The sequence below is a fragment of the Ceratotherium simum genome, chromosome 7 (assembly GCF_057802395.1).
Source record: "Ceratotherium simum simum isolate JZ-2026a chromosome 7, ASM5780239v1, whole genome shotgun sequence".
Lineage (NCBI taxonomy): Eukaryota > Metazoa > Chordata > Mammalia > Perissodactyla > Rhinocerotidae > Ceratotherium > Ceratotherium simum.
In genome coordinates, this window is record NC_141906.1 from 47,430,382 (window position 1) to 47,449,990 (window position 19,609).

The window sequence follows — 19,609 nt, forward strand, 5'->3', positions numbered from 1 at the left end:
TCCAGTGCTGCCCAGTGAAGTTTAACGGAAGTCTTCTTGGGATGTTTCTGGGAACATGTTCGCTTTCCCAATAAAAGTGACAGATAGGGATAGGGCTGTCCTTCCCCCTTTCTTCCTGCTTTGAAGACATTATAATGTTTAGATCTGTGGCACCTATCTTGCATCCATGAAGTTATGTGGATGAGGACAAAAGTCATCATACCAAGTACGGATGGTGGAGCAGAAAGATGGAAAGAGATAGAAGACCACGGTAGTCCAGCACACTTTCTTATCTCCTTCTGGTTCCTAAGGGGGACTCCTTGCCAATTTCGTGTATTCTTGGTGAGGCTGACAGTAGTGGTACCCTGCTGACTGCCCCAGGGTGGGCTTGTGAGCCAGGCTGACCCATCAGAGTACCCTCTTCATCAGTCAAAGTGTTTGGTGCAGGGATGGGCAGATGGGGTCCTCAGGGTCTTCCCTGGAAATGATATGTGGCCGTTGTTGGGATTGCTAAAATCAGAGGATACGAGCCTGGGAATACTGGGGGACCATCTGGCCTGGCGTGGGGAGAGGCCCTGAATTGAATTGAAAGAGTGAGGCCAAGATAACACCAACTGAGCTGGGAGCTGAGAAGAGCGATAGAGCCCTACTGACATGGTTGGAGCTCTGGGAGTCTGGAGCACTTACCTTTGCCAGTTATGAGCAAATAAATACCCTCTTTTGCCCCAGAAAATTTAAGTTGGATTTCTATGACATATAATTGAGAAAGTCTTGACTAATACAAGTGGTCTTCTTGACGTTTTTCTGTTTTGTTTATTCCATGTAAGAGGATTCAGGAATCACTTGCATTCATTTGTTTATTCAAACAAATCAAATCAATTCAAACAAATCAAATTATCAAACTTTTATCAAATCTGCCCGCCTGTACCAGGCAATGTGCTAGGCCTTGAAACTCCAAAGATGAATGGCTCCTAGTCCCAAGAAGCTCACAAACTAGTGGGGACAGATGATCCAAATTGAGAAAGGGCTCCAGGTATATAGGCTCTTCCTGCCAAGCTGAGAGGAAACTGGCTGTTTTGCGGCCTGCCCTATATACCTGGCACCTGGCACATGGTAGGTGCTTAATAACGATTTGTTAAATGAATATATGAATGAGAAAAACTCAAGTCTGAGAGATGTAAGAGAGAAGGAAGATTGTCATGTGATAAAGGGCTGGTAAAGGCTAGAGTGACTCAGTGATGCTGTGAATTCTTATCCTGCCTCTGTCACCTACCAGTTCTTCAGCCATGGAGAAGTGACATCAACTCTCTGGGCCTCTGAGGGGGTCTGATTGTATCAGAAATGGTCAACCCTGTCTGGACATTAGAAAAAAGCACTGGGGCTGGGCCTCACTCCAGTTCCAGTATATCAGATTTTCTGGGAGTGGGGCCTTGGCATTAGTGTTTTTCGAAAGCTCTCTGAGTGATTCTAATGTGCAGTCAGGGTGGAAAACCACTGCTCTAGATTAGTTAGAAACTTCTCATGGTCATGTTCGCTGACACTTTAACCTGAGTTTATCACATCCTTTCTTTAGAGTAGGATTCCAAGGAGGGGAGGAGGGAGATAACATGAGTCCATTTAAGCCATGATTATATTTACCATTTCATTTGTTCTTTCTTTCATTCTTTCGACAAATATTACTTAAGTGCCTACAAGATCCCAGGCATAGCACTAGTCTGGTTGAGGCAGAGAGGGAGGAGTAGGAAGGAAGACTAGAAAAAGACTAGATTAGGACTAAGATTTGAAGGGTTTATATACTGAATACTGGGGATGATTGTTTTTACTAAAAGGATGTAATTCAAGATTCACATTTAGTATGAAATGTTGGCTCCTCCTTTGCAATCCTTGGCATATGCTATAGACCTCAGGTATTTGGTAACTCTTCTCACAATCAACCACTCTGGGAAAAAACCACACCCACTAGTGTTTATTTTCTCAAAATCTTGGAAGCCATTCTTCTCTTCCAAGAGAAGCAAATGATGTGTGTTTATAGTGACCTAGCTTTATGACAGCCAGATATCCCCATACAGTTCTCATTTTGGAGGACAGTCCTGATTTTAAATACGCTATTCCATTGTTCCTGTAAGTACACAGAAATTTGTGAGACCATATATCCTGATGTTTGGTTCTGCAAAATTGATCACCACATTCAGATGACCTGTAAGTTCTTGTTTGTTTTGTCTCTTTCAAAAATATGCTTGTTGTTTATGGTGTATATATGTTGTTATGGTGCCAGGCAGGTGGCTGAACTGGGAGGGGATTGTGCTGAATGTTACAATATGGAAGACATACAGGAATCTTTGTTAAAGTTGGTTCCTTTGAGCTGGGCTTAATGGTGCCATATAGTGCCTGAGCTGGTTTGTGTTCCTCATGTACCTTGGGACCACGTGGAGGCCAAGCCTCCTAAGGGAGGGATCCAAAATGGAAAGTCTCTTCCTCCTTTGAACGTGACTGGTCCAAACTGCCTGTACCACGCAGCCTGTATGTAGCCTCTATGACCAGAAGTTGTGGTGATTGATGCAGACAAGCCTTATCCCTTATTGGCATATAGTCCTCTTAAGGGTGAGTACCAAAGCTTATTCTCTTAGTATCCCATCCACATGATAATAGAGAGGCTAGGGAGCACATTGGGTAAGAACTCTGGCTCTGGAGTCAGACAGACCCAGAGAAAGCCCAGCTCTTCCACTCCTAGCTGTGTGACCTTAGGCAAGCTGCTTAACATTTCTTTACAGCAGTTTCCTTATCTGTAAAATGGAATTCTGATGTTACTACTTGATAGTGCTGCTCTGAGGGTCAGATAAGACGCAGGTGTGAAGTGGGATGGGTGCATGGAAAATCCTTGATCCATGTCAGTTATTTTCACAGTGTCCAGCTCAGTGCCTTGCTTAATAGGTGCTCAGTAATTAAATAAATGTCCCTAGTGTATTCATGCTCTTTAGTCTTCGGTTCTAAGACTGTACTTCCAAATGGCAGAGACCATTTCTTCCAAATCTACGGACTTTCTTTTCCTGCACAATGCTGGGCACATAAAAGGAGTTCAGTACATAGGTAGTTGAGGCAATGTGGTGGATGGCAAAGTCTAACTTGATTTCTGGTCTTAGCTGTTCCATTATGGACATGATTTAATATCTCTGGATCTCGGTTTCTTCACTGGTAAAAATGAAGAAGAGTTAGGCATTGGGTATATGGTCTGGAGTAGATGCCATGTGCTTGCTGTCAGAATATGGTCTACAGGAGATTTTCGGTCAAACGTAACAAAACAAACATAAAAATTAGAAAAACACACAAATGGAACACTTTTCCTGTATTACCTAGTGTTTGTGAGCTAGTTGGCCAGCAGGGTCTGACATTACCATTACGTACCTGGATGGGCTGGGTATCCCGTGTACAAGATGGGAATTGACCTGTTTAAGTCTAATTTCAATAAAAATCAATGAAAAAGTCACGAAGTCAGGACACGACGAAGGAGCACTGCCAAAGAAAAATAGGTGTGATGAAAACTTATGAGCCATATTTTAAAAATCATGATTTACCACTATATTGAATACAAATTAATGTGGCCTATATGCCACACCCAATTTTGTGATCCCGTGGACCATTACTGAAAACACTGGTGTGGGAGCAGTCTGCTCCAGCAGGGAAGAGGATTTTATCACTGGCGTTGTTTAGAATTGCCAGTGCATGGTGATAATACAAACTTTTAGGTGGGTCTTATTCTTATTTTTAAATTCTCTTTAGACACTGCACCTCTTCATTGAATTAGGGGCCAGATGCTCCCTGCCCTTGGTTCGCCATGGATTGAAAATATTTGGATGCCCTTGGACTAGATCTCTTTGGCTTCCTACAGCTTGAACATCCTTCTCATCGTTTAGTTCTCAGCACAGATCTCATTCTCTTTGAGAGGCCTAAGGTAGCCCTACCCTACCGACCTTCATAGTCATCATCCTATGTTTTAAAATCATTTTTACCGAGGTTTAATTAATGTGCAGGAAACTGCATCCGTTTAAAGTATACAGTTTGATGAGTTTTGTTATATGTATACACCCTTGAAACAACCACCACAATTGAGATACAGAACATTTCCATCACTCCTCTGTGATGGAAAAGGTTCCTCTGTGCTGTCAGTCCATCCTTCTCTCTGCTCTCAGCCCTAGGCAACCAGTGGATTGTTTTTTGACAAGATAGATTCATTTGCTTTCTCTAGAATGTTATATAAATAGACTCATACAGCAGGTAGTATTTTGTGTCTGCCCTTTTTCACCTAGCATCATGATTTTGAGATTCATCCATGGTATGTGTATCCATAATTCATTCCTTGTTATTCCATTGTATGGATATTCTACAGTTTGTGTATTCATTCACCTGTTGATAAACATTTGGGTTATTTTCAGTTTTCTCCTATTGACATCAGTCTGTTTTATCATCTTCATTGCATTATCACTAACTGAAATTATCTTGTTTGTCTATTTGGCTGTTTTTGACTCCCCTCTGCTCCCTAGCTAAAACAAACAGGACCTTATCTTCTTGTTCCTCACTTCTGCAGTGCTGGACACATGATAGGAGCTCAGGCTTTAAATAATTCCAGGAATTTCAATGTTGGGCTGTACCTGGAGCATTCCTGAGTTCAAACACCAGCTATTGCACTATTAGCTTTGTGACTTTGAACAAATTGCCTCACCTCTCTGAATCTCAGGTATTTTGTCTGTAAATTGAGCATGATCAGACTCTCTCATAAGGGTGTTGTGAAGATAAAGGCAGATTACTAACAGTGGAAAGTCAGTGCTGTCCTAAGTGTCTTACGAGTGATAACTCATTTAATCCTTTAATCAATTAATCAACCTCGTGAGGAAAGTACTGTTGTTATCATTCTACCCATTTCACAGATGAAAAAATTGAGGCATGGGGTTAGTAAGTGGCAGCGCTTCACTTGAACCCAGGCTGTCTGGCTTATGAGACTCTTCTCCCCATCCCTCTGTTATTCTGTTTCTCTATGTCATTAAATGAGATAATATGGGAAGTGCCCAGCACAGTACCTGACACATACTAGCTTCACAATAAATATGAGCTTCCTTCTTCCTTAGGTGTAAAGTCACAGAGCAAAATGCCAAACACCCCACCATTTACCTACAGTTTCAGGAGCTTATGTGCAAAGTTGCAGCAGGTAAAATTCAATAGAATTTTATAGACTGGGATATACCACATTATTTTCATCTCTGGACATTTCAGTTTCTTGGTTTGAGACATGATTATAAGTACTGGGAAGATGATAAGTTTGTCAAGTAAATTAGTGTGGTTATATATTTTTCTAGTAAATTGACTATGAACCCTTGTTCATACTTGTGGCCCAGAAAGGGACTCCTGATCCCCTTTTAAGGCAATCCGGGAGCTGGCCTGAGAATGGGATCTGATCCTGAGGGTGTCCAGGTTAACACTCTAAGCAACTCACACAGCCACAGGGACCAATCAATGTCAAATGATCAGGGTAGGGCAGGTGCCAACCCTCAGGGATGGACAGCTATTTTCTGATTTGGACCATAAACACTCTGCTAAAAATAACTGTTTAGAAATATTCTTAGAGCTACAGGCTATGAGCTCTGTTTATAGTCTGTTATCTGAGTGGCCAATCTGGAAGAGGCCCTCAGATCCAGCGAGAGGCAGGAGGGAGGGGAAAACTAGCTGATGCTGCTTCCAGTAGCATAGCTCTCCTTGGTGGCACATTAACCCAATAGAGGCAGGTGCAGGACAGGTGACTCAGCCACGGCCTGCTCCTGATCTTGGGGACTTACACAAGCCACAGCCAGTCTTCTATGAGACCTGATGGGGAGGGATAGCAAAGGAGTCCCTCTTTCTGCCCTCTGGCAGCTTCCAGTCTTACGGCCACACAGAAGCTAACTAGACAAGTGCTTTGTGGTAGGATAACATGTGAGGGAGTCCCAGGCACAGAGCATGGCATCCTCCAGGGCAGAGGGGCTGGGAGAGGGGACGACAGGCACCAGAGGTAGTTTCTTGGAGTGGATAAGTCTTGATTTTGATTCATCTGTCCCTGGGCTGACTTCATGGGTGTATGACCTGTGATCAAAGGGCCTCACACTCTTGGATTATTGCTCTGCTGTTGCCATCTTGAAATTCTTAATAGTTTTCAAACAAGGGATCCTACATTTTCATTTTGTACTCGGTCTCACAAATTATATCCTGATAATCCCTATCAGGTTACTTCCATCATTTATTGGTTTTCCTCCCAAACAGGCTTCTCCTGTTTTAATTCACTTCACCTAAAAATGCCAGCTTCTTCCTAGTCCTCCGGACTTAAAATCTCAAGGCAGCTGTCACCCTTGCCTCACCTTCCATGCCCAAATGCCTACCAAGACCTGAGGAGTATCCTGCTTCTCAGCATTTCCAGAGCCATACACCTAGTTCAGGCCTATCTGGTCTTTTGTCTAGAGTCTCTAGACCCTCGCTAGCTACTTTGTGGTCTAGGGATCATCAACATCAGCATAACCTGAGAGCTGGCTGGAAATGCAAAATCTTGGGCCCCACCCTAGATCTACATTTTGACAAAATACTTAGGTAATTCCTATGCACTTTAAACATTGAAGAAGTCCAGTCAGTGGTCACTGGTTATATATTAGAATCACCTGGGGAGATAAAAAAACTACTAATGATTGAGTCCTATCCTTAGAGATTCTGATTTAATTAGTTAACAGCAGTATTTAAAAAAAATAATCTGGTTATTTTAATCAAGATAATGGGCAATCAACATAATTGAGTTCTGAAGTGGATCATTTCAATCAAAATTATTTAGTATTGCTTTCTACATAATCTGAAATCAACATATCCTGCCCATTAATATGACTGCTGTTTATATAATTATCATCTAGATCAAAGATATATAACACAATTACACGAACTCATATGGAATTTCTCTGAGAATAAAGACATTTACATATAACATATTGATATAATTTTTGGGGGGTAAATGTCTTAAGGAGCCCCTAAAATGAGTTGCCACTTTTTTTGTCTGAGAGCTACTTCAGATCTGGATTTCCTATGAAAATGGATGTCACGCTGAGTTATTTGGAATACATGCATATACCCCACCCCTGCACATGTGCAGTCACTTTAATAGGTTCAAGTACCACAAACTGTTCAAAATCAGTAAATCATTCCATTTTTCATCTAATTAAAAAATGCTTGGTGCAGTAAATCACAAACTTAAGCTGTAAGCATTGGTATTGTTTTTTAAAGCCCCTCATTCCCACTTGTTTCAGTTATCTATTGGTGCATAACAAATTACCCTAATACTTAGTGGCTTAAAGCAACACGCATTTATTATCTCACAGTTTCTGTGCTCAGGAATCCAGACACAGTTCATCTGGATCCTCCGCTTCAGGGAGCAGAGGCATTGGCCCAGGGGCTCTCAGAAGGCTGCAGTCAAGGTCCAACCGGAGCAGCATCTCTTCCAAGCTCACTCGGTGGTTGTTGGCAGGACTCAGTTCCTCGCAGGCTGCTGGACTGAGGGTCTCAGTTCCTTGTTAGCTGTTGGCTGGAGGCCACCTTCAGTTCTCTGCCACTTGGGCCCCTCCAACTTGGAGCTTGCTTCATTAAAGTCAGCGAGAGAGAGAGTCTGCTAGCAAGACGGAAGTCACGATCTTTTTTAACCCATGCATAGAAATGACATCTCATTTCTTTGCCATATTATATTCATTAGAAACAAGCCACTAGCCACTAGCCTAAACTCAAAGGGAGAGGATTACACAAGGGCATGCCTACCAGGAGGGGGGGATCGCTGGGGGCTATCTTGGAAGTTTGCCTACCCCACCACCCATGTGATTCCAATGTGTACTGGGATTGAGGACCATTGCTCTAGAACAGGAGGTAAAGAAGCCCATCCCTTAACTCAGATTAAATAGTAAGAGATTCCAGGTGATGAAAGGGATATACCTGGGCTCTATGGGAACAGCGTGGTAACTGAATAATAACATCTGCCAAGGTTAAGGGATGTGGCAAATGTGCGATAAGCCATCCCTAGTCTGGACTCTGCAGAACCCAATTATAGACTTTTGGAGTAGTCTGATAACTCTCTCCAGTCTCCCCCAGTCCTCCAACAATAACAGTTTTTTTCTGACTTGTTTGCGGTGCCAATTATTCTAAGCCCATGTGTGTATATATAGCCTTCCTCAAATAATACTATAAATAATAGCTAATACCTTGTGAGGACTTACTAAATGCCAGGCACTGTTCTAAGTGCTTAAAATTTATTATCTCATTTCACCTCACAACAATCCTATGAGGCAAGTTACTATTACTATCACCGTTTCCAATGAGGGAATTGAAGCAGAGAGAGGCTAAGTAACTTGCCCAGGTCACACAACTAGTAAGTGATGGAACTGAGATTCAAACTTAGCTCCTCTGGCTCCAGAGTCCCAGCTCTTAAACCACTAATTTAATGTAAAAAACCTTCAATATCTACACATTTCCACTTATGTTTGTCATGACATTGCCATTTATAATAGTGAAAAATTGAAAACAACATCCCTGTCCAACATTAGGGAAATGGTGAAGTAAATTATGATACATCTTCATGATGACCTATTATACCCATCAAAAGGGGTGCTTTTCAAAGAATTTTAAAGACATGGGAAAATGCATAAAATGATATTAAGAGAAAAAGAATCACATATATCATTTAACCACAATTATGAAAATATATCTGTATATAAATAGAGAAAAATGAAAATATAGCAGTATCTTTCTGTGGATTATATAATTATGGGTGATTTTTTAAAAAGAACGTAATTTATATACATTAGAATGCATAGATCTTGTGTCCAGTTTAATATATTTTGATAAATGTATACACCTGTGTGACTGCCATCCAAAATGATAGAACATTTCTCTCATCTAAGAAAGTTACTTTATGCCTCTTTCCAGTTAATCTCTCTCCTGCCTTTCTTCCCTGCCAGTCCCACACCACTACTGTTATCATTTTTATCACAGTAGATTAGTTTTAATGACATGGAAAAGTGGCCCTCTGTTTTAGAGTCTCACAAAGATGCAACCAAGATCAACTGGGGCAATTGTCTGTTTTTGCATTTCATATAAATGGAATCATATTCTTTTGTGTTTGGCTTCTTTCACTCAATATTACGTTTTAGAGATTCATCATTACGTTGCTTGCTTCTTTTTATTGCTGAATAATATTCCATTGTATGACTATACCATGGTATTTATCCATTTTCTTACTGATAGACATTTGGATATTTTCCAGATTTTGGCTATTATGAATAAAGCTACTATGGACATTTATGTTTTGTCTTTATGTGATCAAAGATTTTCACTTCTCTTAGGTATATACCAAAGAGTGGAATTGCTGCGTCACAGAGCAGATGTATGTTGAACTTTATGAGAAAAGAAAATGACAGTTTTCCAAAGTGATTGTAACATTTTACACTCCCATCAGCAACGGAGGAAAGTTCTAGTTGCTTTTCCATCCTTGCCAACATTTGGTCAAATCAAATTTTTAGCCAGTGTTGTGAGTGTGAAGTAGTATCTTATTGTGTTTTATTTGTGGGGAAAATACCATCTTTAGCCTGGTTTCAAGTTCATCTAATAGATAATTTCAAATACCTTCCCAGAGTCCTCTGATTACCCCTCCATGTGTCCTGTGTTCCATTAGAACTGGACTTTTCTTGGGCCGTGAACCACCTGTGCTTTCCTGCCTCTGTAATGGCTGCAAGATTGAGGGTGACGAGTTAGGAGTGGAGAAGGAGGGGAGAAAGAGGAAAACACAGAAAGGGAGACAGAAACAGACATACACAAAAAGACAGACAGAGGCAAAGCAGCAGAGAGGTGGAATTAGACAAAGACGAGAGACAGAGAGAGACAGCCAAGGAAAGGAGGTAGGCACAGGATAAAGTAGGAAGGAAACAATGAGAAAGCAGGAAAAATGATAAAGAAAGAGAGCAAGAAGAGGTATGTGTGTGGGGAGGGGCCACAAAGAAAGTGAAGTGGGGCCAAGGAAGGGAAGTAGGGGGACGAAAGCCAAGGAGAGAAGCCAAATCCTACCCATACCACCCATCCAGCAGGCAGCCTTGGAATGGCCCAGGACTGGAGGGAGAAGCATTTGCCAGCAAGATCTGTCTCTGCTCCTGGTGGGCTGATGCCCAAGAAGCAGAGCTGAGTTATGCTGAGAGCATCCCTCATTAATATCAGAGGCCTCAGCCAGCCCTAATGGCCCCTGAGCCTTGTGGGCTGCAAAGGGACTGGAGAGCTAACATATTAGTTGGGCAGATGCCAGGCTGTACTCACAGAGCTGGCACCTCCCTGGACCACCCTGGGGTGTGATGCCAGGCCAGGACCTAGAGACTGCTGAGTCATCTGCAGGGCAAGGGGTAGTTCCTTTGGGGTAATGGAGACATGACGAATCCAGTTCCCTCTCCTGGGCCTGACCAGAATGACAAGCAGACCCTGTGAGTATAGTTAACACTTAGAGAGAAGCTAGCTCACGGCAGCTGTGTTATTTGAGAAGTGGTCAGTCCTCTGGGTTCATTTGGTCAGTCAACAGACACTGAAACTTGCCCAGATCCCACCTGTCCTCAAGTCTAGCTCACAGTCTAGTCAGGAGGAGGAGACAGTCAACTAAATTACTAATAAGACTAAAATATGTCCTGTAAGAGATAAATACTGTAGCTCCTTTCAAATGTCAGGGGCTCAAGAAAGACATTAAATAAATCCACGAATGAATGTTTAACCCGTGTACCTAGTAGCACAGAGGAAGAACGGTTATCTATGAACTAATTCTTTGCACAGGGTTGTACACGTGGTAGACGCCCAATTCAATTTTATTAGATGAATGGCTGGTTACATTTCACTCCAGAGAAAAATGCAATATTCTTCAGGGAAGCAGCACTGTTAGCTGCTGTCACTCACTGTTACTTTAATATGAACTTATTCATGTTGTTCATGTTTGCTGATATTTACAAATCACATTAGCTCCATTAAAATCCGTTCTGTGAGGTGGACAGGGCTGGAATCATCATCTGCATTTACAGAGGAAGAAATTGAGGGCCAGACAGGCTGGGTGTGTCCATTTGAAGTACCAAAGCCACATGTGGAATGCAGGGCTCCTGACAGCTAACCCCTTTCTTGTTCCACTGTTCCATGCGGCCATCCTCACGCTCAGTAATGGCTAATGGAGGGGGGCTCTGAGGCGTTTGGGATTTTGGGGGGAAGGATTGATAGTGGTGAAGGTGGGAACAATGTGCTGGCACTAATGTAGTAGCTTTATATAAATTATTACATTTAACTATCACAGCGACCTTATGAGATGGGAATTATGATCCCCATTTTAGAGTTAAGGAAATATAAGCTCAGAAAAATTGCATAAATTGTCCGAGGTCAGAGCTGGGACTCAACCCAGATCTGTTGTACCTCAAAGCTCACTTTCTTTCCATTGCACCGTGGTTACTTGAGGTAATTTTGGAGAGAGAAGAGCAAAGTGATAATATGGAAGTTTCTGAGACTCTTCCAGCAAGTCACAGTGGCTCTGGGGAAGGGTAGGAGTGGAAGGGGGGAGATGGTGCCTCTCCAGGCCTCAGGGGCACCGAAAGATTTCTTCCCTGTGGGGTGAACACATGGGATTTTATCTGGCTTTTTTTCCAGTGAAAAGTCCTCAGAAACTGGGGAGCTGGGATTCCAGGGACAATTCCAGGGACAAACCACCCAATCAAGTTTAAGTGAGACAGAATAGGGGAGAAGTTCTGAGGGGAAAGAAAACAATTTGCCGGTAATTCTCCGAGGTCGATTTCTAATTCATGCCTGCAACCTGCGTGGGTAAGTTCGGCGTCTGTGGGGTGGCCCAGCCTCTCAGTTCAAGCTTCTCCTTTCCCTCCATCTGCTTCAGCCTCCACTGTATGACCCACCCCATGACTCTGCTCTTATGCAGATCAACTCTACCTCTGACATCTTAAATGGCTTTCTTACAGCCTCCTTCCCACTGCCATTCTAATACTTAAGGAAGCCTCCAGAACCTGGAGTCCAGGCCCTGATCTCTCTGTCATCCTTCATTCTGTTTGTCAGCCTGCATCGTTAGTGAGGGCTTTTCCAGTTGCATCTGATATGAGATAGGCAGGAAGCTAGATATGAGCTGGGAGCAAGGTCACTCCACTGGGTGCAGCGTCCTCATTACCAGGCCATGGAGCTTTAGACATGCAACACTCCCCCCGACCCTGACCAAGAGTAGCCCCAAGCCTCATTATGCCCTCATTTGCCTTGTGGTTTTGACCCCCCCTCCTCGGGGGATCACCGCCATGACAGTTCCGGAGATGCCTACGTAAGGAAAAAATCTCCCCCTCATGATGTGGGGGTGGAGACAATGCCCCGATTGGCCCACGTTCCAAGACCCTCACCCGCCCCTGGGACTCCACCTTCCAAAGCCACCACCGCAACTTCGGGGCAGTTGCTCCCCTCGAACCTGCCCGCCCCTCCGCTTTGGGGGTGTACTTTCACTTTGCTAATAAATCCTCCTCTGTCAAAACTTCCTCTGTGTGTCGCTCTCAAATTCCTTTGTGTCTGTGGACTAAGAACCTGGGACCTCACCGCAACGATCTGACTGGTGCCAGTGACAATAGGAACCCATTTTAAATCTGCTTAAAGAGAAGAACAGTTTGTTGGCTTTTTAACTGGGAAGGCATAGATATATGTGTGTGTGTGTGTGTGTGTGTGTGTGTGTGTATCTCTTTCCTATTGTCACCAAGGGGAGGGGCGGGCAAGTGAGCAACTGCCCCGAAGTTGTGGTGGTCGGTGGCTTTGGAAGGTGGGGCCCCGGGGGCGGCTGAGGGTCTTGGAATGTGGGCCAATCGGGGCATTGTCTCCACCCTCACGTCGTGAGGGGGAGATTTTTTCCTTACATAGGCATCTCCGGAACTCTCACGGCGGTGATCCCCCACAAGGGCGGGGGTCAAAACTGCAATGCAAATGAGGGTGTAATGAGGCTTGGTGCCACTCTCGGTCAGGGTCCGGGGAGTGTTGTACGTCTGAAGAGCTGCTGCCCGGTAATGAAGACGCTGCACCCGGTGGAGTGGCCTTGCTCCTATCTCATATCTAGCTTCCTGCCTATCTCACTATTGCTTCTGTTTTTCTAGAGAACTCTAACTAAATGCATTGACCAACTAGCTCCCAATCCCATCTGCACCATTTACTAATCTGTGACCTTGGACACATCTCTTAATCTCCTTCATTATCAATTTCTTGATACGTAAAACAGAGATTTAAAAAATATGTATTTAAAAAAATCTCTTTCTCTTCTCTTTGCACAAAGGTCCCCTGCCTGCTTCCCTGTGTCCATGAGGGAGTGTCTGAGGGGTGAGGCATCAGAGAGGGTACAAACTGGTTATCATCTCCCACCATTCAGGCCTGCCCCATCCTGCCCTGTTCTTCTTCTGCTGATGGCCCTTCCAGACCATCCAATGTCTATGCTCCGGTGGAACCTGTGGCAGTGACTCTTCAGTCCCAGCTCCCATCGGGACCAGAAGAATCAGGCAGCCTTCTCTCTACTCCCAATGCTTCTTCTACCCAGGTCTTCTCCTTCTGGTTCAATAGCCCCTCCACCACCTTCGAAGTCCACACATTTGGACATTATCAGCCTCCCCTGTTCTTAGGGGCATCATCCTCCTCCCTGCAGATCCTCTCCCATGTTACTTGAGCAGTGTGTCATCTGCCCACGGTTTTCTCTTCAGTGCTTTCCTGTGCCATTGTCTTTGCTGACTTCAGTTGATGATCCATCCGAATATAATACCCACAGAAAAAAATGCATGAAACATAAACATACAACTTGACAAATAATAAACACAAATGTACAAGTTTACAAATAATGGTAAAGCAAACATCTATGTTACCACTATCTAGGTCAAGAAATAGAAGGACTGGAAAACCCCTGGAATTGATTGCTGTTTAAACTATACGGGCAGCTAATTGTCCCAGCAGTACGCATTAAAAAACTGTCCTTGGTGCACCTCTGTCATGTACCAAGTGCTCATTTAACACAAAGTTCTCTTTCTGGACTCTATTGTATTGGTGTATTTGTTGACCCATGTACCAATCCATACTGTTTTAAATATTATAGCTTCATAACAAATCTTGATATTTGGTAATGCCAGTCCTTCATTTTTATTCTTCTTCTTCAAGTGTATCTTGGCTGTCTTTGCCCTTTGCATCTGCATATACATTTGGGAATCAACTTGTCAATACTACTAAAAATGTGTTGGGATTTTGACTGGCATTGCACTGACTCCGTAAGCCATTTGGAAAAGTTGACATCTTTACAATATTGTGTCTTCTAATCCATGAACATGGTATATCACTTAATTTAAGTTATATCTAATGTCTCTCAATAAGTTTTATATTTTTCCTCATTAATATCTTGCACAGTTTTTGTCATATTCATCCCTAGGTACTTCACATTTTTTTATGTGATTATAAAAGGTAGAGTCCAACTGCCACAGATACAGAAAATTTTTCTATGTGGTTTTGATTATTTGTGAAATGAAAGAGCATCTTTGATAAGGTTTCTGCCTTCACCTCACCTTTCTCTCATTTTCCTGGGTCAGTGATGGCTCATCAGTGAGAAAGGGATGCATTTTTCCTTTATGGAAGGTACCCTTCTATGGACTAATAACAGTAATAACCAAAACTTGATCAGCACTTTGAAAAGTGTTTCCCACTTTATTATCTTATTTAATCCTTATTACCATCCTGAAAGGTAGGCATTTTTATTTCCATTTTTTTTTTATAATTTTATTTATTTATTTTTCCCCCCAAAGCCCCAGTAGATAGTTGTACGTCATAGCTGCACGTCCTTCTAGTTGCTGTACGTGGGACATGACCTCAGCATGGCCGGAGAAGCGGTGCGTCGGTGCACGCCCGGGATCCGAACCTGGGCCGCCAGCAGCGGAGCGCGTGCACTTAACCGCTAAGCCACAGGGCCAGCCCCGTTCCATTTTACTACTGAGGAAACAGAGGCTCAGAGACATAAAAAGACCTGCTCAGGTTCACCTGGCTTTATTTAGCTCAAGTTCAGGATTATTGACTTCAGTCTGGTTCTCTTTCCTCTGCCCATAATTGCCTCCCCTGCTGGCACCTTTGAAGATGTGGGGTTTTGTTCTGTTTTGCAGTGTCTGGTCAGAGTAAAATTTGGAAAGCTAGAGAAAATGAGAGCAGGCCCAGAAGAAAAAGAGTTTACATGGACGGAGTGGATTTCATATTTTCCATTTAACAGTGAATACTATGTTCTCTTCTCTTCTGCGAGGAACTATAATTCAGTCAACAGATCTTAGTTCTCATTCAATTTGCTTTCACATAGGGTTTCAACTCAGAAATTATTGTAAGTCCTAACAAATGATTACATTTTTTCTTATTAGAATATGGGAAACTTGAGGGCATATATTTGTATTCCTGGTGCCTGTGACAATGTTTTGGGCAATAAATATTGCTGAAGTAATGCATTTTTCTCCTGTTCTTAAGAATCTAGAACTCTTTCCTCTGGAAGCTAAATGTTTAATACCTTGAATACCCACCAGGGGGCGTTCCAAGACTACCTGGTGTAGGTCATACTTGCTGCAAAAGAATTCTGGGCACGGGGACAAGGAGCTGAAATGTGATTTTTGATTTAAAAGAAGGAAAAAGGAGAGGGAGAAGAGAAAACACTTGGTTTTGGCATTCTTTGCATTCACAGTTGAGCCATAGCGTGAGACTTCCTGTGGTTTTACTTAGGCATTTATGACTCCCTCGTATTTGACGTATTTTCTAGAGCCTCCAAGTCAGGGGCTTTCCTGTTTTTCTCTGTACTCAACACAAGGTCCAGCAGGTAATAGGAGCCTGATAAATTCTTGTTGATCTGAGATGGCTAGCTCTATCTGCAAGTCTGACGCCCCCATACCTCTTCCCTGAGTTAGGCATCCTTCTGGCTATTCCCTTTCTTGGTTGATGGCATCTGCTGTCCTGGCATTGTGGTTGAATCCTCAGAGCCACCCTGCTGCCCAGCAATCCCTCTGTGAGTGTCTCGTGGGCATTCAGTACCAACCCCCCCCCCCGCCCCCCGCTCTTCACAGATAAAGTAGAAGACAGCTTCCTAACTCTGCACCGTGGAACTTCCCCATATTCCTACCTATTCTCCTCTGCTCTCCTCCCCTTGATATCGAACCTGAAGTGGGTTCGTTCACCTGTCATGCAGCAAGCCAATCACTGACACCAGGTGTAGTGGAAGAAAGCAGGAATCTTATTGCAAAGCGCTGAGCAAGGAGAACGGGCAGCTAATGCTGTAATCTCGAACTCCCAGAAAAGCTACAAGCAACGGTTTTATAGGTAGGCAACGGAGAGCATGCGGCCTTGGGGGCTGAGGTTCTAAGAGTCCTCCGCACGGGCGTGACTGTCTGTTGTATGTGCTGCACATGGTGGATTTTTAGTCTGACGTCTAAAGGTCACAATCAGTCATTTTAGCTTCTCAATGTTCCTGCAAGATGCTTAGGCAGGCAGGGGGCTGTCAGCAAGTCCCTCACTTATCAGCGGTCCTTCTGCTGTTCTGCAAGGCAAGCTCAGAGACTTTGGTGGTTTTGTTTCCCATGTTAATCTTGTGGGTGCAAGGCACAGTTTCCCCCTAATCCAGGGAAATTTTAATTCCTTCCTCCTCAGTTTCACCGTGATGCTGGAAAAGGTCTCTTTTATTTTGGTGAATTCTATCCACCTACACTCTTTTGTTCTTTCATTTGTTCATTTATTTACCCATTCTTCAAAAATTTGTTAATTATTACTAAGTGCTGGGTTCTGGGAATACAACGATGAGTAAAACCCACGAGGACTAGTGGGAGAGACAGCTGTTAATTGAATAAGCAACTCTCTAGGTGAAGTGGGTCAATATTTTCATTTTACTCTGAGACGTGCTAAGAAAATATGGCTTTTTAGTTCCTATAACTGATACATAAGCCAATGATGGTACCTCAAGTTTAGACTAAGGAATCAGGTTAAACACACCTGGGCAGGCAATTCCCCCCTGATAGAGCCACCTGCACCTGCTGGAGGAGGGTCCTGCTTGACCCCAAAAGAAGGGCTTTGCTGGGTGCAGTGGCAGGAAGGCCCACCCAGAGCCTGGTGACTCCGATTTCTCATGTTACAGTGTTCTTGTGTCTGTGGCTCAGCTCTCCCCATGGGCTTTGGGGCCGGGGGGAGAGTGCAAAGGGGAGATGTGGATGGGGACAGAGTAGACGTGTGGTACCCATGGCTAGAATTGGAGAGAAGGATTCTGGGAGCAAGTGGAGGCAAGGTCCAGTGGGTTTTCAGGCCAGGTCCATGCCCAGAGTTATTAAATCCCTGGTGTTACAATATGAGGATGAGTTAAGATGGAAACCAAGTGAGCCAGTGATTGAGGGGATGCAACTGTGAGGAGGTTCTGAGCAGACAGTGGGAAAGAAGGCCTGGTTGAAGGCTGGAGCTGAAGAGAAAGAATCTGCTTCATAGCTTCCTAGTAACCTGTCATTCGTATTTGCAGTTCCACTACTACTTCTGCCTCAACATTTCATCCTATGTTAACAGGGAAATGGTGTCTGGGGGAAGAACTGCTCTCATCTCTTATATATTTATCATCAGATTCAAATAACATATGCTGAGCACTTTTGATATGCCAGAGACTACAACTGCTTTCACACAGTTTTCGCTGTAGACTGAATGTATGTGTCCTCTCCAAATTCATACGTTAAATCCTCACCCCCAGTGTGAGGATATTAGGAGGTTGGGCCTCTGGGAGGTGATTAGGTCATGAGGGTGGAGCCCTCATGAATGGGTTTAGTGCCCTTACAAAAGAAACCTCAGAGAGCTCCCACACCCCTTCTGCCGTGTGAGGACACAGCCAGAAGACAGCCCTCTATGAACCAGGAAGCAGGCTCTCACCAAGCACTGAAGGCATCTGTTGATGCCTTGATCTTGGACTTAACTAGCCTCCAGAACTGTGAGAAATAAATGTTTGTTGTTACTTTTCTTATAACAGCCCGAATGGACTAAAACGTATGCACTTCTAAAAATTTAATTCCCCCAACAACACTGTGAAAGTGGCACCATTTTCTTCATTTTGGAGATGAGGAAAATTGAGGTTCAGAGAGGTTGCCCCAGTCGCATGGCTGGTAAGTGGTGTCCAGTCTCTGGCTCCGGGTCCAGTCTTCTTTCTCCTGTATCACATTGCTTTCATAGCAAGAATGTGTCAAGTTGTCATATATAGAAAGGAAGCTCCAGAATGTGGGGCCAGCATGAAATAAAAATACCTCAGTGAGAGACAAGGTAATAAAACCTGACACACAGTGGATGAGTGAGGCCCCTCTAGCCTCTTCCCCTGAACACCTCTCAACATGCAGCAGCAGTCACGGGAGACAGGCAGTCCTCAAGTCTGCACAGAGTGGCCAAAAGGGAGGCGTTTAGAGCTGGGTGTGACCCCTGCAGGACTGCATGGGAGTGAAGGAGGAGAATGAAATGGGCGGCCGTGGGAAGGCGTCAATACCACACCGTGCTGGCTCCAAGGTTTATCCACTGCTGGCCCCGTTCACGCCCCCTCCATGACTCAAAAAGTTCTCTCTGCTGGGAACTTTTATTACACCCATAGCTCCCAGGCTTATGAATTTCATAGAACTGTAAAATTAAAAAAAAATTTAGATAACATAAGGTCAGCAATGTTTTATTTTGCTGAGAAAGCAAAAACAGCAGCAAAGCAACAAGCCCTGCCTGAAATCCACTCTTTCTAGCATTGCATTAAAAATTTTTAAACACCCATAGGTGGGAAGGATGAATAACAAAATAGCCTTATACACTGAATGCTTTTAGCTGGATGGACATTAATATAGTGTCCCTATTTTTCTCATTTGGTTGTGGATTGGTGGAGACTCCTGTAGATGGGTGTTTGGGAGTCTCTGCATTTGATGATTTCCCATAAAAAGATCACCCACCGGCCCGGTGGCGTAGCGGTGAAGTATATGTGCTCTGTTGCAGTGGCCGGGGGTTCGTGAGATTGGAACCCTGGGCAGGCACTGACGCACTGCTTGTCAAGCCATGCTGTGGCGGTGTCCCATATAAAGTAGAGGAAGATGGGCACGGATGTTAGCTCAGGGCCAATCTTCCTCAGCAAAAAGGAGGATTGGCGACGGATGTTAGCTCAGGGCTAATATTCCTTACAAAAAAAAAAAAACGATCACCAAGCATCACTCTTAACTGCTCATCCAATCCATTCATTTGATTGATAAACGATGTGATTAAACACGGATAGGACAGACGCTAAGGCTAAAAAGGATCTTTCCAAAATGTGTGCAGTTAAGGGCAAGTCCTTCTTTTGGGTAACACCTCGGCTCTTGAAGTACCTAAAATCCTCATGGAAAGTAGTGGAGACACGTACCATTTATCACATTTCCTGGGTAATGAACACCATCCATTCTACTCCCAGACCCAGGTCTAGAATATGAAAGACTCCAGGATAGGTTTAAGAAAAAGTATGCTCACACAAATGTGATTGAAGCTTATTTAATGGGGATCAAAATTTGAAGCCTGGGCTTCTGATGAAAGG